The 24,107-nt window shown below is 41.5% G+C and overlaps 1 protein-coding gene across 1 annotated transcript in view; it reads left to right on the forward strand.

The window, feature by feature from the left end:
• LOC117396810 (pappalysin-1-like) overlaps positions 1-24,107 on the forward strand; it is a 177,283-nt gene that overhangs the window by 147,400 nt on the left and 5,776 nt on the right. The window lies entirely within an intron of this gene.

Raw genomic sequence — 24,107 nt, forward strand, 5'->3', positions numbered from 1 at the left:
TACTTGTACAGTATAGCAGAAAACATGTTGCACAAAGAAATACAGTAGCCCAGTAGCATTATCAATTCAGATTTTCACTAATTGCTCCCCAACAAATATATGTTCTGTTGTTGTTCAAACTCCTTCTTAATGTAGTCGGGCTGAGTTATTTATTTATTTTTTTTAATTCCTTATTTGAAAAGGTGTCTTTGATCCCAACCACCTTCTTAATGCCTATTGATGTTTTATAAAAATTAAATAAAAATCTTATTTACTGTTTTTGGGAGCTATTTTTACAGTGTGTGTATGTATGTATGTATGTGTGTGTGTGTGTATATGTAGATAGATTGATAGACAGACAGACAGACAGACAGACAGACAGACATGTATTTATGATTATTTTAATGAAGCACAACTAAGCGATATAAATGATAAAGAAATGTACACTTTTTATGACAGCATTAAAACCTTTGATCAAAGGGAGATTGCAAAATCATTTTAAGGCCATCATAACCATTAACAACAGTGGAGATGCTGGGGCAGTCACCAGAGCTGAGCATGTCAGCTATTCCGAGTTTATGTGGAACACGTGAGGAAAACAGAGCATTTCCTAGAATCCGTACCAAGACGTGCTTTTTATTCATTTATTGATTTACAGTAGTGGGAATGTGGTCATGCCCCATTTTGACTTGGTATAATGGTAATTAGCTGTTATTCTGTTACATGTGAGAGGGGGAAGTTTCTTTATTGAATAGCAAGGATGTGCTACAATGACCTAACAAGGAGATTTGATATCTGCACTACAGGATCAATGACTGGAAACAGAAAACTTGAATTGATATCTCTAATGGTTCTGTACTGAGGCATACTTGCTGGTACAATAGCAGCTATAGCGGTATTAGTCATTGATGCAGCATAAAACCACAGTGGTAACTAATAACACTCCAAAGTGCAGACTGCTGGCTCTGGGGTCACTGTGGTGGCTTTCAGGGGATGCAGATCTCTGTAGTGACGTTACAGGTGTCACCCTGGCCAGTGCCTGCTACTGATCAGCAGTGAGCTGTGCAAGGATAGCTGACGGGGGTTAACTATCGGTCTGCTGTGATCCCCTTCCTGCTTCACCCCTTAAGAATTAGCACCCGAGTGAGAGAGCCAATCACTAGAGCACATCGACAGGCTCTGTGAACCAAACCCACTTCAGAGGAATGAATGACGCTGGAGAATTCTGACACTAGAACAGTGTGTGATTCATGGAAAGGTGTGTTGAGTGTGTGATTCATGGAAAGGTGTGCTGAGTGTGTGATTCATGGAAAGGTGTGTTGAGTGTGTGATTCATTTTTTATATAAACAAGCTGGAAACCAGCAAGGACACTGCGCTTTTCACCTTTGACCTTTTAACATCTTGCATTGATGTCATCACCTGGATTTCAATTGTCAAACAAACCCACAAAGGAAAGATGATGGAGAAAGTGCTTAACCAAACACAGTGTTCCTATGCAACAAAACAAATGGGAACCACTGTAAAAAAGCACTGGGCAAACCCCTTTGGTAATTAAAATCTTATACACCTTCAAAAGAAAGAGAAACAAGAATTCAAACTTACACCTTTTCGAGACAGCAAACGAAACAACCCAGCTCCCTTCACGTCATATTCAACAAAGACAGTAAAGAAAACCAGAGCATTGCAAAATGAATAGACTAGGAATGCTGTGCATTTCAAAACTTGTGCTTTCTTTGCTGAACCTGACCGCATCGGTCCAGACAACGAATGATTGCATGCCCTGTGTGTAGAGTGTGTGTTTGATTATGTCTGCTAATAAATAAATAATAATAATAATAATAATAATAATTAACAGCTTAGGAAGAGAAAAATAACTAAAATATGCCATTAATAAAATAGTACAGGAATAGTACTATAAATTTAAACTGTACGGGAATTATATACAGTACTTGACATTGTAAATGTGTAACCCTTGTAATGTTACTAGCAGGTGCAAGTTTTTTTTACTCTCCCAAAGAGATCCGTGACTCCATCTCCTTAGGATTCCGATGCGCTGTCTGGGAGCTGCAGTAAACACACAACCCATATTTTCAAGCTGTAATTACTTTGCTGAGGAAGTCATTGGTGTCCGGTTTGAGGTTGAGACTATTGTCGTAAGCATGGGCTCCTAAAAATAATGTTGCAGCTTGTTTGTCTGCGAAAGATATTCCATTCCTAAATAGCTCAAAGGGGGGGGATTGAAATTGCAATAACAAGCAAGATAAAAAATCTTTGAGGCTTTGAGGGTTTCTTAGATCTTCTACCGTCAACTCTGTACACAACATTAACAGCGACCCCTACTGGGCTCACATGCAACAGTACCAAAGATTAACAGTACTTAACATCTCCACTCATGTTTGTTAACTCTTTAAGAAAGCTGCTGTATCCTACTATCCCACTTGGAGAGAAAGGGACTGGAACAGTTCCAGTTTTCTTGTAACTAACAATACTGTCAACATTTTCTTTGGCACTGGACCCGTACCCGGTGGAATATACAACACATATTCTGAAATATTGTGTAGTAACTGCATTTAACTGACTGTTGAAATTTAAATACCATACTAAATCAACTAGAAACACATAAACCCAGGACCATTAGTAGTTTCACACCACAGGGCTACCTAAGCAAATAATAAAACCAAATTGTACACACTCCCTTTTGTGTGTACTGTACTTGTGGCCCTTGTGGACTGCAGAAGACATGTCTGATATGAAACAGTGCGTTACTGAACGAGGTCTTTGAAGGTGTTTTTGAACTGTTCAGTGTTGCTCTCAAGAGAAATAAAAAGCAGAATGAATGAGCTCTGGTTTTCTGAAGTCCCATGCTTGTGTTGTTTCCTGTTCCATGGAAGGAATCCAGTCACTCAGCATGGGTGTACGATAATAAAGTGTAGCACACTATTGTAAACCAACCCCAAACTCAAGCTATCCGTTCAAGTAGAAGAGAGGTGATTCATAAAGGATGGTCAGGAATCGGGCTCCCAGTGGAGAAGTAGGAAGCCACAATGTGGAATGTTTGGGAGGAGGAGACTGGAGCCAGATGTGAGAAACTGACTGTTAAAATGTAAACGCTTCCAGCACTTACCCAGTGGTGTAAAAAACAGCTTTTCCTGGCACAGGCTAGTAAAGGGGGGGAAGAGGTCCTTTCTTAATGAAAGTGGTTCCTTTCTTTTTGTTAATGACGGATTAACTGTAATATGGAAATCTTCAAATGCTTGGTCAAATTGTGCACTGAAGCTGTTGGGTATCTTGCTTGTCTATGAGATTGTGCTTTGAAAGAAGGCTGTTTGGTACCTTGCTTGTCTATGAGGTTGTGCTTTGAAAGGAAGGCTGTTTGGTACCTTGCTTGTCTATGAGGTTGTGCTTTGAAAGGAAGGCTGTTTGGTACCTTGCTTGTCTATGAGGTTGTGCTTTGAAAGGAAGGCTGTTGGGTACCTTGCTTGTCTATGAGGTTGTGCTTTGAAAGGAAGGCTGTTGGGTACCTTGCTTGTCTGAGGTTGTGCTTTGAAAGCAGTTCAACATGACGATCAAGTTCACTGCATGTTCTTTCACAATCAAAATGGGAAACTCAAAATGATGCTGCAACTTGTTTGGCTCCTATTCCTAAATAGCTTGCAAGGGGAAAAATGCAAATTGCAATAACTTCATTATTTTGAGTTGTCGCAAGTTCTAATTGGCAGCAGTCTGCAGTTCACACTTGCTAATGATTTCTGTGAGGATGCTAAAGGAACCATTGTGGGCAGTGGAATGGGTGGCCTCTGATTCCCTTCAGTTTAACACTGACTCTGATATATTCCTCCCAGCCTACCTCTTCAGCAATACTCAATCTGCATGATATTGTTTAGTCTTGATTATTTGTCAGACTCAAACATTCTAATCACTAATCACTATTGTCCAACCTGACATGGAGCCTTGGTTTAATGGTTAAACTGTGTGAGTCAATCATAGCAAGAAAGTAGGGGTTCTGTATATGTGCCTTGTCTGTTTTTTACTATCCTGCTGCCACTCCTAATAATCACCAGGGTGCAATTAGGAAAATCCCTCCTGATAGTTTTATGACTCCACTTATTCGTGGGGTTTGTCATGCATAGTTCCACATGTGCCTCAGCGTGGTCGGTTCCATCTGTCCCCTAATGACGTGCATCTCATGAGGCGAACAGTTTAAAGAAAGGCATGCCTTTGTTTTGCTTTAATGTAATGCAGAAAATGTAGTTGAAGCAAAAATCTAACATGCAGGCCAACGTTCTTGCTTAACAAGGGTGAGGAAAAGTCCACCAGTCATGGAAAGGCCTGTGTCGGTTACACAAGCACCTTGGCAAACAGTCGGAGCATTTTTTTGTGACTGCTTGTTACATAACGTTTTGCTATGTAACATTTATATCAACTAAAACAAGAGTACAGTATGCTAATGTTACAGACAATTTCATGTTTTATTGCTTAATGATTTTACCGGAATTGTTTTTTTATTTTTTGTCATTACTGCACCCTTTTAGAAATTGTCTACAAAAAATACAGAACACAAATTCCTTGTCTACATTAATCTTCAGTAAAATCTTCTGTTTTGTGTTTGCACATGATCTTCCCAGGTATGCTTGCAAAAAGCTGATAAGAGTTAGCATGTTCATTCTTTCAAATTCACATGATCCCAAATAAGAGGGGGTGAGTGAAAGGGTCGGGGTCAGGGTCAGGGTCAGGTATCCTTTCATCAGAGCAGGGGGTTTTAAAGTTGGAAGTCAGCAGTGTTAGTTTGGCAGTTTTATTCCTCACAGGTGAAAGTCGGGTCTATACCGGTGGGACCAGTGCCTGCTGTGTTTTTCTCAAGGTACTCCATGATATGGAGGCCTCATCTGAGGCTGTGTGGTCCAGTGGTTAAAGAAAAGGGCTAAAGAAAAGGGCTTGTAACCAGGAGGTCACTGGTTCAAATCCCACCTCAGCCACTGACTCATTGTGTGACCCTGAGCAAGTCACTTAACCTCCTTGTGCTCTGTCTTTCGGGTGAGACGTAGTGCAGCTGATGCATATTAGTTCACACACTCTAGTCTCTGTAAGTCGCCTTGGATAAAGGTGTCTGCTAAATAAACTAATAATAATAATAATAATCTGCGTGAGGGCTTGTGTTTGTGAAGCAAGCCGGGGATTAGTGTAGAAGGTAGCTGCATTGTAGCATGACATTTCATCTTTATATGAAGAGGTAGCTGCATTGTAGCATGGCATTTCATCTTGATATGGAGAGGTAGCTGCATTATAGCATGGCATTTCATCTTGATATGAAGAGGTAGCCAGCTTCTAGCATGGCATTTCATCTTGATTTGAAGAGGTAGCCAGCTTCTAGCATGGCATTTCATCTTGATATGAAGAGGTAGCTGCATTGTAGCATGGCATTTCATCTTGATGTGAAGAGGTAGACGCATTGTAGCATGGCATTTCATCTTGATGTGAAGAGGTAGCTGCATTGTAGCATTGCATTTCATCTTGATATGGAGAGGTAGCTGCATTGTAGCATGACATTTCATCTTGATGTGAAGAGGTAGCTGCATTGTAGCATGGCATTTCATCTTGATATGAAGAGGTAGCTGCATTCTAGCATGACATTTCATCTTGATGTGAAGAGGTAGCTGCATTGTAGCATTGCATTTCATCTTGATATGGAGAGGTAGCTGCATTGTAGCATTGCATTTCATCTTGATATGGAGAGGTAGCTGCATTGTAGCATGGCATTTCATCTTGATGTGAAGAGGTAGCCAGCTTCTAGCATGACATTTCATCTTGATGTGAAGAGGTAGCTGCATTGTAGCATGGCATTTCATCTTGATGTGAAGAGGTAGCCAGCTTCTAGCATGGCATTTCATCTTGATATGGAGAGGTAGACGCATTCTAGCATGGCATTTCATCTTGATATGAAGAGGTAGACGCATTCTAGCATGGCATTTCATCTTGATATGAAGAGGTAGCTGCATTCTAGCATGACATTTCATCTTGATATGAAGAGGTAGCTGCATTGTAGCATGACATTTCATCTTGATGTGAAGAGGTAGCTGCATTGTAGCATGGCATTTCATCTTGATATGAAGAGGTAGCTGCATTGTAGCATGGCATTTCATCTTGATGTGAAGCTTCTAGCATGGCATTTCATCTTGATATGAAGAGGTAGACGCATTCTAGCATGGCATTTCATCTTGATATGGAGAGGTAGACGCATTCTAGCATGGCATTTCATCTTGATATGAAGAGGTAGACGCATTCTAGCATGGCATTTCATCTTGATATGAAGAGGTAGCTGCATTGTAGCATGGCATTTCATCTTGATGTGAAGAGGTAGCCAGCTTCTAGCATGGCATTTCATCTTGATATGAAGAGGTAGACGCATTCTAGCATGGCATTTCATCTTGATATGAAGAGGTAGACGCATTCTAGCATGACATTTCATCTTGATGTGAAGAGGTAGATGCATTCTAGCATGGCATTTCATCTTGATATGAAGAGGTAGCTGCATTGTAGCATGGCATTTCATCTTGATGTGAAGAGGTAGATGCATTCTAGCATGGCATTTCATCTTGATATGAAGAGGTAGCTGCATTGTAGCATGGCATTTCATCTTGATGTGAAGAGGTAGACGCATTCTAGCATGGCATTTCATCTTGATATGAAGAGGTAGCTGCATTGTAGCATGGCATTTCATCTTGATATGAAGAGGTAGCTGCATTCTAGCATGGCATTTCATCTTGATATGAAGAGGTAGCCAGCTTCTAGCATGGCATTTCATCTTGATATGAAGAGGTAGATGCATTGTAGCATGGCATTTCATCTTGATATGAAGCACCCACACTTTCTTTGAGTCGGAAGGTTTGCTGTGGGTTGTTTTAAAGGGCAGGGAGAAATGCTTGTAGGTGTTAACTTGACAAAAGCTGACAGTTTATTATTATTAATTACCAACCCCAACATGAACTTTCCTGTTGTTTCACATGACAGGGACCCTACTTTTACACACATGAAGATACAATTGTCTTGTATGTGTTTTTTTGTACTCTGCATGTTCTCTATGGGGTAGCAAGGTCCTATTTGAAAGCTAGACTTTGTGATGTATACATATGCGGAAAACAGTTGATTTTAATTATTCATTTGTTTGATAACACCTTCCAGCTTTGACAGATAGTAAGACAAATCACTGGCAACCTTTCCTTGAGCAGAGTCCACTAAAGCATTGGGACTTTGGTCTGGCGCTTCCATTGAAACTGTAATTTACTAATAAATTAGGTTTCATTGCATGAACATAAAATGTATGAATAATACATCAGTAATATTGACTCAGATTTGAAGTGCCACTGCAATAGACTAGATCGGTATCCATGATACTCGAGGCTGCTAAAACAAACAAAAGGAACTGTGACCCAAAGTGTTGTATCATTAGATGGTGCTGGCTCGTGCTTCTATAAAGTGAATGATTTGAGGCTAATGTTGCATATATCTGTGGCAGGCAGCTAGAACTGAAGAGCAGCTCCTGAACTTGGTGAGAACATATAATATGAAGCTACCTGCTCTTCATATTGTTAGGGTTAAATTGCAGCTCATTCACTCAGAAAGATACTGAGATATACAAAGTGTGGTGAAGTAATAGCAAATCATGGGAAACTACCAGCATGCCCTGGTAACTCAGTATTATCTAAGTACATGACATGTTCTTTCTATTACCAAATATAAAAACAGCATTTGGGAATGTATGCAAATAAACATTTGAAGGAATAGTAAGACTATTCTGTGATGTCACAAAGGTGTTCCTCGTGAAGACTTTTTGGATTTATTGCTGCATTTCTGATTTATTCTTAAGGATGATGTAACATTAGGCAACTCTGGGAACCATTGAAGAAACTAGCTGGAAATGTCAAGCAATTTCCCCATGTGGAAAGTTCAAGCAGGGGGGGCTCTTCATAATATCATGTACATCTAACTGTTCAGCTGTTTCCAGAAAACAAAGGTGCTTGTGTTACACACCTCTCTGATTTTCATTGAAATCGCTATTTCACAAAAGGCTTGCTTGAAACTCTGTGATGTTATCAGATGAAACGACAATCCTCATTTCAAACGGTTAATGCTTTGACCTGTGGGTCTTGTTATTTACAAATACACAGTGCTGCTGTTGCTAGGGTTTCTGGTGAGGGGGTACCAAGCTGGCAGTGGAAGGGGTGTCAGGAGTAAGGGACTATCGATAAATGACCACTTCAGAAAAAAAGGTGAATCGTTAACATTATTTTTACAACACTTTTCAATGTAAACATCGCATGTTCAAAAATTGGTATGCCCTGATAAAACTTTACCACACATTACAGGCAACAGAGTTTGCTTTTCTGTAACTGGCTATTGGAATATTGAGATATCCACCTAGAGAAAGGCTGGTGGTGTCTCTCTATAAAGTGGTCACATTGCTCTACTGCTGAACAGAATGTAGAGGTTAGGGCCAGGTCAGAGGTAAACTAGATTTCCAGGAGGAAGTTCTTTTTGTTGAATGTCCTAGTGTGTTGGCAGTGTTTCCAGGTGTTTCTAGTTATGTCATGTGTGAGCTTTCTGTTCTTCAGTGATGTTGTGGCCACACCTTACAGGTTGTTCATATGGAAGTGTGATGACTTGAATCCTGACCTTAAAAACCTTATTCGTATGAACTGGATCCTATTCATAAACACATTCTTTAATGAGGTCTAGCTTTGTTAATAGAGCCCATGGTCTCTGTGTGTTAATATTGTGAAAGGCCCATGAGCAACTCTTTGAATTAGTAGGCCAGTTGTTCGAGAACACAAAGAACGCTCTGTGCGCTCCTTCCACCAGGATACCCCTGACCCGGCCCCAGCCCTTGGCACGGCATTCTCTCTCTCCTTGTAGTGAAACACAAGGCCGCTGTATCTTTCTGGTAATTCCCACTTCCCAGTAAATCTAACCCCCCAGACCTGGCCCTTCCCCTTCCCTCTGAGTGCTTAGTTAACTGGGCTATTCCCATCCAGGCAAACCCCTTGATTTCGTTCACTCCCGTATCTATTAATATTGAGGGCCGGTTGTCGTTGTTGTTTGTTAACACTAGCTCAGCTCCAGCTTTCAACTGTTTTGCAGTTTAGAGCATACACATCCCAGTAAGCCAGTTCGATTCTAACTCTCCAGCTACACGACAGCTCACAAAAACTGCTTCATCACTGACGCCACTGTAGACAACTACAGCTATGGACAAAAGTTTACATCACCCTATAGAATTAACCTCATGTTGCTTCATAAAGTCGAATGAAACCTGCTGAATAATGTTGCGATAGCATATTTAATTCCATACCACTTTGAAAATAATAAAAATTGACATTTTGAAATGTAACATGAAATACCAGACTACTATTATGGCTTTGGGTAGACTTTTGCAATATAATTTTGTAGTCTCTTTGATTGTATGATGTTATATAAAAGCTCCAAATTATGTTCATATAGTTCTTTGACAGTACCTTTTTTATTAGCATCAGATGGGATGTGTACAGTCTACACTCAGTTGTAGAAAATGTAGTGATTCTACAATAAACTTGGGGGGTGTTCACTGGAAGTCTTTCTCAGTGTCTTCAGTGAAGGTTGAATGTGGACCAGCTACATATTGTACAGCATAGACTTCAAGTTTCTTTTAGCATTACCACAAGAAACTGACCTAAACAGAAATGTTGTCCTGGATTATTTAAAAAAATGTTGTATGTCAATTAGTTCCCACATTTACTTTTAGGCATTCATCTTGGAGAGTCTGCGTTTCCTGTCTCTAGCCAAAATGTTGTTGTTTTTTCATATAAATGGTACAGACACATTAATCATTATTAACTAAATAGTTGAAGTACACTGACGTGGGGAGCGCTGTGGGAAGTGGGCTTAGCTGTGAAACCTCAGGGACCCTGCAGAAGCATCACTCTGTCTTGCTGAGTCTGCACACGTGTCAGCTGAGCTGAGAGAAAGCCAGTCACAGTAGGGATGCATTGTAAGACAAGTTTCCATTTCACAATAAACATCAGGCATCCGGGAATGTGCCCCCAGTCCACAGCAGCACTGCCCGGCGACGCTCACTGCCATCAGGGTGAGAGAAGGAGCAGTCTGCCTGCAGGGCAGCCAAGGAGAGACTGAGAAATAGATTCCACAAATAACAGCGGAGCGAGCTGAGTTTACTGATGCTGGTGGAAGCTATTTATGAAGAGCATCTCAAAGGAATTCCAGGGACACTGGTGCTGCTTGAAATAACACATCAATTAATGTGAAGAAAGCACCATTGGCTTCGAATTATTACCCAAGACCAGGAATGATATTTCTTACCTCGTCTGATGAACTCCACACAGAGTGAACTCCTGGTCTCCATGTTGCTTGGTCAGGAGAAAACAAACTGATCTCTTACCCAGAGATCATTGATGTAATCCTTTTCGGCGCCAAAGCCCACGTCACTTCATAAAAGCCCACGTCATAAACAACCATTGTCCAAATTTCTCTTGCATTTGCTTGGGTACGGAGGAAGTATAGGCGTTTGCGTTTCGTTTATTGTTTGTTTTATGAAAGTGTTTTTAAAAATATATAAATATACTTTATTTTCTTCTAGCGTTCAATTAGTCATGCTTCTTTAATGTAGCTGCCCCCCTCCACTCCAGTGGACAGTGTGGTGTCCTGCTCAGTTGTAGCAGGGATCTGTGTTTAAGTGTATTAGATATCGACGGCACAGAAGACAAGGGCTGTGTTGTTCCAGCTACGACCAGACAAAGCCAGTCATCCTCCTTAAACCCAAGATGCTGGGATCAGAACTGCACAAGACAAGATGACAAAATCATTTGTCAGCCCACAGCGTACACTGATCAGCCGCTTCCAGTGGGTTAAGGTTCACAGGTATGGTAGCCTGTAACTCGGCAACGGTGGTACCACAACAAACACAGTAACAGGTGACCAGCTGTACTCCCTGCCTGCAGCGGCCGGTCCAGATGACGTCACTGCCTTGATGAGCCCGCGCTGGAATACACAGTTGTGTATGTACCGATGCTGACGCTGTGAGAGGGTTTCACCCTCTCCCCAACGTCAGATACCGAGTCCTGATGGGACGATTCCTGTAGCATCTACTGATGCAGAGGACAAGAAAACCTCTAAAGGGTTCCCCTTCTATGAGGTGGTCTGGAGACCCAATGGGCTGTATGGAGGAATCACCTGCATACACTTATGCTTAAATGGGTACCAGACCCAAATAGGTGAGTGTGGTTCCTGTGCCAGAAAATCAATGCAAATTATAGAGGACATCCTCTCTTAACTTCAATAACCAGCTCTAAACACATGAGGACATTTTCCTTAACATCTTAAGGGGTAAGTTTGACTTGTTAATAGTCAGAACTGAAGTTCTTTCTGGCTACACCACCTGAGGGTGGATTGACACCTGTCGGGAGAAGGATTGCACCATCTCCACGTGCAACAGGTATGTTAATAAATATAAGGTAGGTCACCTAACACACAACACAAGCTGGGGGGAGGCTACACCAACTAGTATACACTAGCCATACACCAGAGTGTAAGTATTTTGCCTTTGACGAGTGTCCTCACAGTAGGAGGTGTTATCAGATGAAGATATCCATATTCACAGCAGACACACAAATCAAACCGCTGTCATTTGCCCCTATCAAAGGGATCCCCTCTTGGCCCTGGTCTGAAGGATCCCATGTTCCATATGAAGGAGGTGAGACAGGCGATCTATCCTGCTCAGCAGCTGTGAGAGGCTCATTCCCCAGCAGGGGATTCTTAACAAGCAGTTGCCTTGCAGGCATCAGTGATTCTAGTACCCTTTGGAAAGGGAAGCCACTTCCAGCTGTGCCAGGGATGCTTATAGACAAGTTACTTCCTGATATTCCTACCTCTACCCCACTTTCTGGCAAAATATACATTCACTCCCTACAGTCCTGGAACTTAAAATTGACTGGCTACCCAACAGGATAAATAGCCACTAACATTGAGAAGTTTAACACAGCGACGGACACTGAGAACTGATTACACTAGAGAGTTTTACAAAGATTCAATTCATCCTCTCATTCTTTGAGAAGGGGTCCTTTCCATATCTGTTTGGGTGTGAACGTTACATTTGTTTGAGGAAAATTCAGGATGACACCTCCACCACCACCATCATCAAGGCAGTCCTCCCAAGAGACAGTTTCCAATAGAGCTGTAGACTGTAGTAATACCTCTGTTCTCCATCGGAACCTGCTAATAGCAGCTCGATGTTTTTTTCTTCTTGGGGATCTCTATAGCTGAAGTATTCACTAAGTATAGATGAAGTAACATTCACAAGGCATAGACATTCTTCATTAGACTTCTTTTGAGGGCAAGTTCTCTCTCTCAAAAAAAAATATGGTAAACCCTGGAGCACAGTAAGTGGTTATTGGTCTACAGGACAATATCACCACTCTTTACAATATACTCTCAACATTTCTGTGAACCCAATTCTATACACTTGCAGGAAGAGTGTATCTTCAAGTGTATTTCACATAGGAGAGGATGGTCACATCAGCGGTCTAGCCTCTTCTAGATAGGGGCCAGACCAACAAGTTCAGAATTTTTGAAGAACCCGACAATTTATTTGTTGCGACCCCCCCCCCCCACCACTGCTACACACACCATACAATCACAAACACACCGATACAAAATCGAAACATTTGATTTGAGTCAAGCAGCGTTCGATAGAATCAATGTCTATATCAGCACAAAACACGCAATATCTGAGTCCCATGAACAGTACATAAAGATATTAAAGTAAGATTTTCGGTCATGGGCCGATCTTACCCAGTCCCTGAACAATAGATCCACAAACAGAGACTAGGAGAGACTCTGTATCCACTGTAGAAAGGCATCCAGTGAAATCACAAAAAGATAGAAGAATCCAACCAGACACAGAAACGCACAATTGTAAAAATAATCCATAAAAAAAGTACATAGCAAAAAAGTTATTCAATGGCTGAGTTATTTGCAGGAACAGTACGTACTACACAGCTACACAATCCTTCTCCTCAAGGGACCATGGTGCAACTCTCTTTCCAGCTCTCTCTTTTTCCTTTTCCTGCAGCAAAACTGCAGGGTTTATATAGGTTGTTATCTCTGAAATGCTCTTCACCTCCTGGTGGCTGAGGTCAGATATTACAGCACATTAATACAACTACACCACAATCAACAGGCATGAAAATGAAACATAGAATTGGCTCTGGGCTATAGACTTATCAATGCATTTAGCCTTTCCATAATACTATATTCTCAGTGGCTATCATTATGTGATGGCGTCACACCGTACACTGAAAACCCTTTGCCCAGTTAAAACAAGGACATACTTCAATCCATTAGACAAAGGACATCACAGTCCAGACATCCTACTTGCTGGACTTACCAATAGCATCCCGGATATATTCGGCACAGTGGGTACCCCACAAGTGACACATCCTTTCCCCTCTTTTCTTTGCTGTTTTTATTTTCGAAATTTGGTCAGTGGTTGGTTATGATGTGGGCTTTTATGGAGGAAGTGACATGGGCTTTGGCACCAAAAAGGATTACATCAATGATCTCTGGGTAAGAGATCAATTTGTTTTCTCCTGACCAAGCAACATGGAGACCAGTTCACGCTGTGTGGAGTTCATCATTCTACAAAGAAACCATATTACATCTTCATCTTCTCTAACTTTGAAACTACGTGACATTCCATTTATATTTCCGATACAGAAATACTAAATTGCTTCAAGCTGCCCTTTTCATATTCATTTAGAGGTATTTTGTATATCCAGCACAATGTTGCACCAAAGTGACTTCCTACTCCTTCATACTTCTCAGTTTAATTAATTTTAGAGAAACACTTTTAAATACCGTAGTGTACTTCAACTCACTAAGTATTGAATCAATAGACCTCAAGGAGTACCATTTCGAAGAAGATGATGCTTTAAGGTACTACTCACAGAGTGCAACTGGGTTGTGTCTGTGCCAAGACCTGTAGCACTCCAGTCTTGATTCGAACACAGACACATGCCATGTCTGAATTATAGACAGGATTCTACCCTCAGTGAGAGAGTATTGTGGCAGTGTTAGCATATACTGTCTGGCACAATTTAGTAATGCTTTGTGATCAAAGAATAACATCACAAACAAGGCAAAAACAGACCAGGATAGGTTAATCAAACGAGAGAATTATTTTCAGGACCACACAGGTTTTTAAAAAAATAAGAGACAAAAAGCCACAAAAGAAGAATAAGAAATAAATAAATAGAAGGGGAAGGCGTGAAGTTACAAATGAGCTCTAAAAACAAATACACAGTGATTGTAATTATTTGTAAGAATGGCAGGTTGGGTGACAGTGATTTATTTCAGAGCTGGGTGGTCTTGCAGTACATCTTCCAAGTACTGTCTTGTGATGATTTACACTAATTACTTTTTAATATAACCCCAGCCCTCCATCCTCCTGCTGGTACTGTTTCCAGTCCTGGGGGAAAGCATTTCTCTCTGTCCAAAGGGATATTCATCAATCTCACTACAAGGGGAAGACCCTCACGAAACCCTGTTCTGCTATTTCTTTACAACCAAACTCCAATTTGCCATGATGGCGCTGGACTACCACTGGTCCCAAAACATTGGAAAGCAGTGCATTTGCAAACTAAGCTGATGTTTAGGCAGACTGAGAGTGGAGAACAGCCTTAGATTTAGCTGAGCATTTACTGATAATCAGGGATACCTTCAGTGGAAGCTCATTTGAAAAGTTTTTTTTTTTTTTAAAACTGCCTGCTGGTTGTATTCCTGCGTCACACGGATCAAAATAAATAGCTTTCTAAAGGTTAGGGAGTGGAGAAAGAAAACACAGGAAAGTCAAATGTTTATGCAGTGATGCCTCGTCTCACTAGGAGCCAGTAAACACATAGCTGGTGTAAATTGCGGGCATCTTTGCGTCTAGGCCCTTTGCTTGCCTTGTGTGGGATTAGAATTTTTCCACACCCTCCTCCCAGGATATACTTGCTACTGCTGCACAAAAAAGGTTCATTCCTGAAGGCAGTGTGTGGGTTTGTGGAGACCTCAAAACATGACTGGAATACACTTGTGATGTCATTGAGAGAGCCTGGCTCCTCTGCTTCCGTTGAGTTTGGAGGCTGCTTTGGAATTGCAGTGCCAGGCAAAGGTATTTCCCAAGAGTGGAGAGGCTGACTTGGGTCTGAATCAACACAGGGTCTCTCGTACTCCGGACCCGCCCATTCAACCAGACCTGGTCACAGAGGCCTTCTTTCAGGCCTGATAATTAGCTTTTTTTTCACAGTAATTTTCTTACCCACCATTACCATCGCAACAGTCTCAAAAGTCCCTTATAATTTGAATGTCATTTACCCAAGTTCACTGCCTGTGCTTCAAGTGGTGGTCCCTAGTTGACCCCAGATAAGGTCCAGCAGAGCAAGTGTGTCACCACAGCACTAGGATCGCTTGGAGAAAGTTTTGTTCTTTTCATCCTTTCTTTGTAGCTCAGTCCTTTAAGTCCTGGGCTTAGTCTGGTTGCTCTCCTTTGGACTCTCTTCAGGACCACAATGTTGGGGGCAGAACTGGACACAGTATTCTTACCAGTGCAGGACATAACCTCCTTGGATTTGTACTCTACACTTTTGGCTATCCACCCAAGCATTCTGTTAGTTTTTTTGATTGCTTCCCCACACTGTGGTTGCAAGTTTGGTATTTAGATCTTACATTTTTGTGACCGGTGTGTAACACTTTACATTTGTTGACCCTGAATTTAATTTGCCATGTTTCTGCCCAGTTTTTGAATTTCCTTGGTGGCTGTAAGTGTGTCTGCCGCTCCCCCAATCTTGGGGTCGTGTGCAAATTTCATCCAAGTCATTGATGTAGATAAAAAACATGAGAGGGCCCTGCAGCACCCCACCGAGTGCACTGCCCCAGTTAGAGGTTTCCTCTCTTACAAGTATTCTCTGCTTCCTGTGTTTTAACCAGTTTGGTATCCACTTGCATGTGCTACTTTTTGGAAGTCCAGATATGATGTCAGAAGTACTTTTTATGCCCCTTGCTGCAGCGACTTCTTTGAAGAAGTTTAAGGGCTTTGTTGGGCAGGAGCTCCCTTTCTGAATGCATGTTGGCTGTCACCTATGATGTTGCTGTATAGATATTCCTTAAGATTGATTCCATGATTTCACATGTTATGGAGGAGACTGATGGGTCTGGAGTTTCCTGGTTCCACCTTATCTCCCTTTTTAAATATGGGTATTACATTTGCAATGCGCCAGTAAGCTGGGACACCCCCTGTCTTGATTGATGTGTGAAAATCTTTGCCAGCTGCTTGCCAATTTATCTCCCTTGTTTCTTTAAGTACTCTTGGGTATATGCCATCCAGGCCAGGGGATTTGTTAGTTTTGAGAATCTCCAGTCCTCCTAGAACTTGGATTTTATGGCTTGGTACTATGACTGTGCTAATTTAAATAAAAAAAAAATGTAAACAGCAACTTAGTGAGACTTATCTGGCATTTGTGTTTCTTATTGTTGGGCTGTTTGGGTCTTGTGGCATTATAGCCTGGGATTTGACCGTTGTAAGAGTTAGGTCTAATGGCTTGTGAGGTTAGCTCTCAGAGCAAAGTGTGCCCCTGCTGTAACTCGGGTTCCAGAGCTGAAATATCGAATGATAGATTTCAAAACACAGCCTTCTTGTACAAGACATCATATCCATGTTTAACTTAAGATTTGAATGAATCTGGTTTTAATGAAGTAGTGAGAGATTCAACATTAATGATTGAATTACTCCATAATGAAAATGAGCTGCACTTAAACTGTAAGTTGCTGTTTCCATATTCAGAGTATTCTGCCAAGCTAGGGGTCAGATGAGTGTTTATTGGATGAAACCATTGAAGTAAGCTTTTCTAGACTGGGAACCATCTGTAATATTATATTTGTGTGGAAATTCTATGCAATAGATCTATTCTGCATGTCAAAAATGTAAGATATATTAATATTTTAATTGAAACTATCATTTGATATGATAGGATGATATTAAGTGTTTTTGTGGGCTTTCGTCCATGTATTAGTGATATGAGAAAATCTCAAGTATCTGTGCATCATCACTACATGCACATTTTTTCAGAACTTAAGTTAAGTGTCTCTTTCTTTAGCCCAGAGATGGATATGCTCAAGCCCCGAGCCCCCAGCTCTGCAAGCCTGTACCTTTATCTGCTTCATTCAAGACTGTCAGTCAGAGTAATTAAAACAGCTTCCTTACCTCTCTCTGCCCAGTACAATCACCCAGATCCCTGAAACATGTTCAAGGGGCCTACATACCAGCGGATTGCACAACTGCAGTCTTTGTGGTGAGGTGTGGGAGAGAGGCCGCACGGTATTGCCTTTGCTCACACTGTTTTCATCATGTATTTTTATCATTCCCCTGAAGCATGTTAACATGTGCTTCCAACATGTTGTTTGGAGTGCACATGCAGACACATTAGCACCCTCTGCGAAGAGGGGGACATCATGCCAACAATGAATGACAAAAAAACAAAACAAATGAATATGCAGCAGAGTCACTCTGAGGCACTGGCTTGGATTGACTGATTAGGCTGGGACTCCAGCATCCACAGATATCAATGTCGGGTTTGTTTGTTTGATTTTTTTTTTTTTTTTAAACTTTGCTTCATGTGAATGTAGTGCTAATGCCTGTAGGCATCATAAGATGGTTCTATAATGGAGTGCACTTCAATCCTGAGCTGAATTCCCCTGCCATTCAGTCTTGTTCCTTGTGTTGAATTTTGCTGAATTAACTGGGGGATTGTGCATGTGCCTTCCAGCAGCAGACACTGCAGCAGATGTTGCATAGTCTGAGGCTCAGTGCTGCAATCGCAGGTGGTATAACCCCACTTCCTCATTGCTTCCTTCGAGCGTCCGACTCTGGTGAGTAATTTGTTTTATTGTTTTTTATCGTTGTATGAAGTTAGTCTGGTTAGCGCCTCAGTTACAGTTGTTTCAGCGTAATCAAAGTCAGTGTTTTGGGCTGTTCTGCAGATCGTCTGCATAAATGAAATGTTTTGTTATTGAGTCGGTTGGCTGGCCATCCGTGTAGATGTTATATAGCAGTGGTGCAAGTATGCTTCTTTGAGGGAGGCCGTTTTGCTGTCACCGCCATCTTCTTCGCTTCCTGTCCAACTCGACAATGAAATGTCTATTTTCGAGAAGAGCTTGTATCAGCTCTGTAAGGTGTAGATCTTTTGTCATTTCCAGGGTCTTGTAGAGGAGTGGACAGTGGTTGACAGTACTGTAGGTGGCTGTTAGGTCGACGAACACAGCCCCGGTGATTTGACCTCTTTTGAATCTGTCTTCAATGTGTTGGGTTAGGTTGAGCAAATGGATTGTTGTTGATTTTCCAGGACGGAAACTGCCTTGTTTGGAGATTAGGTGTTTATCCACGTGTGGAGCAAGCCGGTTCAGTACAGTCGTTCACACAGTTTGTACATGTGACATGGCAGCAAGATGGTCTGAACCTCTTTGGATCAGATGGATCTTTCCCTGGCTTCAGGAGTGCCACAACATGAGCATGTCACCATATCTTTGGAATTTTGTGACTAGCTGGAAGCTGGAAGCTGACACAGACCCAGACGAGATCTGCATGTCTGGAAGCTGACACAGACCCAGACGAGATCTGCATGTCTGGAAGCTGACACAGACCCAGACGAGATCTGCATGTCTGGAAGCTGACACAGACCCAGGCGAGATCTGCATGTCTGGAAGCTGACACAGAAATGTGTAGCCATTTATTAGAGTCAGAGCAAAGGTTCCACTGTGCGTGGTGCCACTTTTTTTCTCCTATCTGCTTACACAATCTGCTTAAACAAGGTTAATATATTATCAGAATCTGGGGATATAAGAAGGAGGCAGTCTGTGTCACACTTATATTTTTACTTCTAGAAGGAGACCCGCGTATCCAATTGTGATTTAAAGTTTTAATCAGTCGTTGTATCCACATTTTGTGATGCACGTGCAATTCTGGCGAGGGAATTGCAAGTCCAGTCCAGTGTATTGGGGCAGACATGCCAAGGGGCTCTCAGGGAAGTCTGGCCATTTACCTCATCTGCATAATTTTAATAGAAGCTTTTTTTTGGAAATGGTGTGTGTGTTTCTGGTCATTGAAATATGTCTTGTTCATTTACACTTATCCCTCCAGAATTACTATGGCTGGTATAAGTGATTCAAACTGTTCAAACATCCCACAGGCCTGTAGCAGCTTCATTGAACTACCCGATCATTTGTGTGAAATCCAAATGATATTCCACACAGAAGTCAGACACTCCCCCATTGCTTTGTTTTGTATGTCTACAGTACAGCCTCTATGCTTGTAAAGCACATTATCTGAGCCGTCTGGACAAACCTCCTTCAGTAAGAGCCCTTATTATAATGATGGTCTGTCTTGGAAATCGACTCCAGTCAGAAGAACTCCTGCAGTTTTAGTGAGGCAGTAGGTTAACAAGCTAAAAAAAAAAAACAATAGACTCATACCTCATTCTGTAGTGCACCTTGTTTTTTGTGGTTGTGTTTTAAATGTATTTAACATCTTTTTATATAGAGTACTCAAGTAGCCCCTGTAATAATAGCAACTCATCAGATTACAGACCCTGGTATGCAGGCACCTTTGCTATGTAATGTCTCTATTTCTTAGCCGTCTTTTTCTCTTGCACCATTGACCTAGATCTGTCACCAAACTACAGAGGTCATTATGTTGTTAATGGTTTTGACCCACAAAGGCAGTTGTAGGTAACTAGGAAGACCCCCCCCCCCCCCCCCCTCCCCCCGTAAAGGCAGCCCTTATCTTTAGGAACTGGCTGTATCATTTAAGAGCCGCCTTCCAGTTCACTGCAGTCTCTGTGATTCTGTTTAATTCAGGGTATTTCCTTAGAGTTGGGACCTGCTAGTGCTCAACCAAAAACACATTCTCATAAAGGGGTTGTAATCCCACCAGGAGCATTTGTGTGGAAAACAATCAGAATATCTAAGAGAAAATGTAATAAGCTAATAGTTGCACACAAGTGCAACTTGCTCACACACTGAATGCATTTCCAGGTATTACAGTACATGTGCGAGCGTGCTGCATTTTACTGCATGCTGACGTGTATGGAAAGCTGTTTGCTTTTCTGTTACTCTCAGCTAACCAATAACACTGTAAGGAGCTCTAGTATATCCTAATTAATACCTACAAAGCACATGGTTTTGAGAATGTCGCAATAAGTTCATCTTTTTATTTTTTTACTCTGATGTAGTTCATCAGCATGGAGTTTATGACCTGTTCCTGACCTTTGTATGTGCAAAATAAATCAATAAAAAAACACAGTTGTTTAAAAACCTGCTGAGAGTGTTGGACAATTAAATAAAAGGCTTGGCGAACGAGATGGAAAGGCTTTTCTTTGGCTTGTCTTTAATACCCTGATTCTATCCAGATCGTTCAATCCTGTCTTTTCTTATTTAGAAAGCATATTTGTTTAGGTAAAGCAACTTCCCTTTAAACATTTCACGATATGCCTAAATATGACCAGTAATGTTTATTTCCATGAACATATACACTGAATGACAGTTAAGCCACTGAAATGGTTAATACAATAATAAAATGGTATTGCACTGCATATAACAATTGTTACAAGATAATTGTGTAGTGTTTCTTTTGAAAGGCAAATAGCAGGTACATAGTCTATCCTTCCAGTAGGAACTTAAACTCCCTGCAAAGGATAATGGATAATGACGGTATTTGGTCTCCTTTTTTTCCGTCAATGTTTTGCCCATGAAAGTTGAGGAACAGTTGAACTGGCTGCTATCAGGCACAGTGCTGACTGGAACTGAAAGAGCAACCCCTCATAGCTCTGCAAGAGAGAACATTAGAATACTTGACCTGACACCACCCAGCCCTGGGCCTCTCTCAAAAACAGACTACAAGTTGTGTTCAGTTGTGTCAAATTTAGTTGTGATTGGTAAGAAACTCAATTGCATGTCATGGGTTTGGAGAAAATCGAGTTTTTAGACATTGGCACTTTGTGTACTGCCCCATCACTTTAGAAAGCATATCAGACTCCTTTTCAATTCAAATTCAGCATTGAGAGACAAACATTTCATGCAAGCTCTGAATACAATAAACCAAGAGTCACCACCCAGGCTGCACCCCTACAGCCAGATTGCTGCATTTATATGTATATCTTTATGCATGACAAAGCTGTCTGTCTTAAAATACATTCAGCAAAGGCTTAAACAATAACATCTCACATTGGAGAGTGGTAATGTGGTGTCATGCTGGGCTTCATCCCTTAAACAGAGAAAAGATGTATTCAGTGCGCACAATGGGCTTTGAGAATAAACAGCCTGAGTGCCATTTATATACATGCATATCTGCAACACTGGTCTTTTGCAGAACCTGGTTTTCAAGCACTTTGATGGGCTAAAGGAGCAACACAATGAAAACAACAAGGGTGTTTCTAAGGAGCTATTGGTCAGACTGGGATGTTCTAAACAGGGTCACTGGATAAAGGATGTCTTCTAGACCAGTTCAGGTTACATGGCTGATTTCATTGAGAGACCTTGGCTTTCAGAGAAGCTTTATTTATCATTATTTTGCTAGATGCATTTTAGCATTTGATAACCCTGAGCTCTCAGGAGCTGAGCAGCGCGCAGGTTTGTTGCTGTGCTCCTGGAACTGTTTTCACAGATATTGTTTTTCTTTTCCGTTCCACTTCCTGGTTTCCCAGGAGCATACCAAATGCCAGTTCAGGAGAGTTCCTGATTTTAGATTTTTCATTTTTTTCTTGTGTCGTTACCATGGCGCTCATCGTTCTGGAAAAGATGCCTCGTCCCTTGTGACAGCTGTCTTGTAATCCAGAGCTAATTTGTGTCTTCTGAGAACAATTTCACTCAAAACAATATGATAGGCACCATCTGGTGCACAATGAGGTAATATAAGTGAAATAAATAAATAAATACATGAACTGAATGAATCCTTATATTCTAAATGAAGAATGAGCCACTCTAAAGATGTAGTGCCACCATACTGTCCTCTTTAGTGAATAAACCATGTGCAGCTCTAGCACTGTAGGAAGCTCCTGTGTCCTGGAATGCACTTTCCATGCTTCAGGGTGATGGTCAGTCTACATACTCAATCCCCACATCTTCAGTCACCAGCAAAAGGCATCACATTCAGTATGTGATGAAGGATCTCATCTCTACATCTTAAACTGCCATGGTTGACCAAATGGAAGTTAGTGTGACCGTCAATGCTTATGCCTGCCCTAACCATTAGAGACGTCTCCTTCTGCAGGCAGGTCCCTTTTGCACTCTGTTATAATCTATCAGTACGTTTAGACACTCAATTATTAGACATACAATTCTAATAAAACTAGCTAAAGCATCTGTCCACTTGACTTTAACTTTTTACCTTAGTAATACAACTATTAATAGAACTTAGTTGTAAAGCACACACTTTGTGATAATTCACACAAAATAAAAAATTCAATGCCAACTTAATTATGACACAATCAATGTCTTGATACGTCTGCAGTTATGAATGCATCTAAACCATATCTAATGTTGAGTATAGTAGGTCAGCTGTACCTCTCTGACCCCGTTCTTTTGAAGTGTGTTGTCAGGTACTGTTCTTCACCAGCATGCCTAATTCCCCAAGTCCCTGACAGCCTTCTACTGTGAGATTTGAACAAGCAGGGGGGCAGCTGTGGAGAATGAGCCTAGTTTCTGTGTTTATATAAAAAGTGACCCGACACACACTGTTAGTGATGTCACAGTCCTGTGACCCAGACACACATTATTAGTGATGTCTCAGTCCTGTGACCCAGACACACATTATTAGTGATGTCACAGTCCTGTGACCCAGACACACATTATTAGTGATGTCACAGTCCTGTGACCCAGACACACATTATTAGTGATGTCACAGTCCTGTGACCCAGACACACATTATTAGTGATGTCACAGTCCTGTGACCCAGACACACACTCTATCAGTGATACTACAGTCCTGTGACCCAGACACACACTATTAGTGATGTCACAGTCCTGTGACCCAGACACACATTATTAGTGATGTCACAGTCCTGTGACCCAGACACACATTATTAGTGATGTCACAGTCCTGTGACCCAGGCACATACTATTAGTGATGTCACAGTCCTGTGACCCAGACACACATTATTAGTGATGTCACAGTCCTGTGACCCAGACACACATTATTAGTGATGTCACAGTCCTGTGACCCAGACACACACTCTATCAGTGATACTACAGTCCTGTGACCTAGACACACACTATTAGTGATGTCACAGTCCTGTGACCCAGACACACATTATTAGTGATGTCACAGTCCTGTGACCCAGGCACATACTATTAGTGATGTCACAGTCCTGTGACCCAGACACACACTATTAGTGATGTCACAGTGCTGTGCCCCAGACACACACTATTAGTGACATCAGTGCTGACCCAGACTCTGTTAGTGATGTCACAGTCCTGTGACAGGTCCTCTGCTGGCACGGTACTTCACTTGAGCACCACCACCCGCCTCCATCTTGGGCTCACACCTCATAAAAGGACAAACATCTTGTTTCTGGCAAACAAACACATTGAACAAAACAATTCACATGAAGAAGAAAGAGGAGGAAAAGGAGAAAAGAGATTGCCAAAGGAGTGAAAGCCAGCACTCCTCAGAGAGATGATGAGTTTGTTTACAGCTGGGATAAGTCCCCAGTGGCAGTGGTAAAGCACAGGGATCTCGGTGCCTGAGCAGTTTACTATGCCCAGTGCACGGACATCAGGCACAAGAGGCCTCTCGTCTGTATTGTTGTGCTCTTGTGTGTGTTATGCTCTTGTGTATAGTTGTGCTCTTGTGTATTGTTGTGCTCTTGTGTGTGTTATGCTCTTGTGTATAGTTGTGCTCTTGTGTATTGTTGTGCTCTTGTGTGTAGTGTTGTGCTCTTGTGTGTATTGTTGTGCTCTTGTGTGTAGTGTTGTGTTCTTGTGTGTATTGTTCTGCTCTTGTCTTCGAGAGAGAGAGAGATTGAGATTTTTTGTAAATAGCACCAACAATCTGG

The sequence above is a fragment of the Acipenser ruthenus genome, chromosome 31 (assembly GCF_902713425.1).
Source record: "Acipenser ruthenus chromosome 31, fAciRut3.2 maternal haplotype, whole genome shotgun sequence".
In the NCBI taxonomy this organism is placed as follows: domain Eukaryota; kingdom Metazoa; phylum Chordata; class Actinopteri; order Acipenseriformes; family Acipenseridae; genus Acipenser; species Acipenser ruthenus.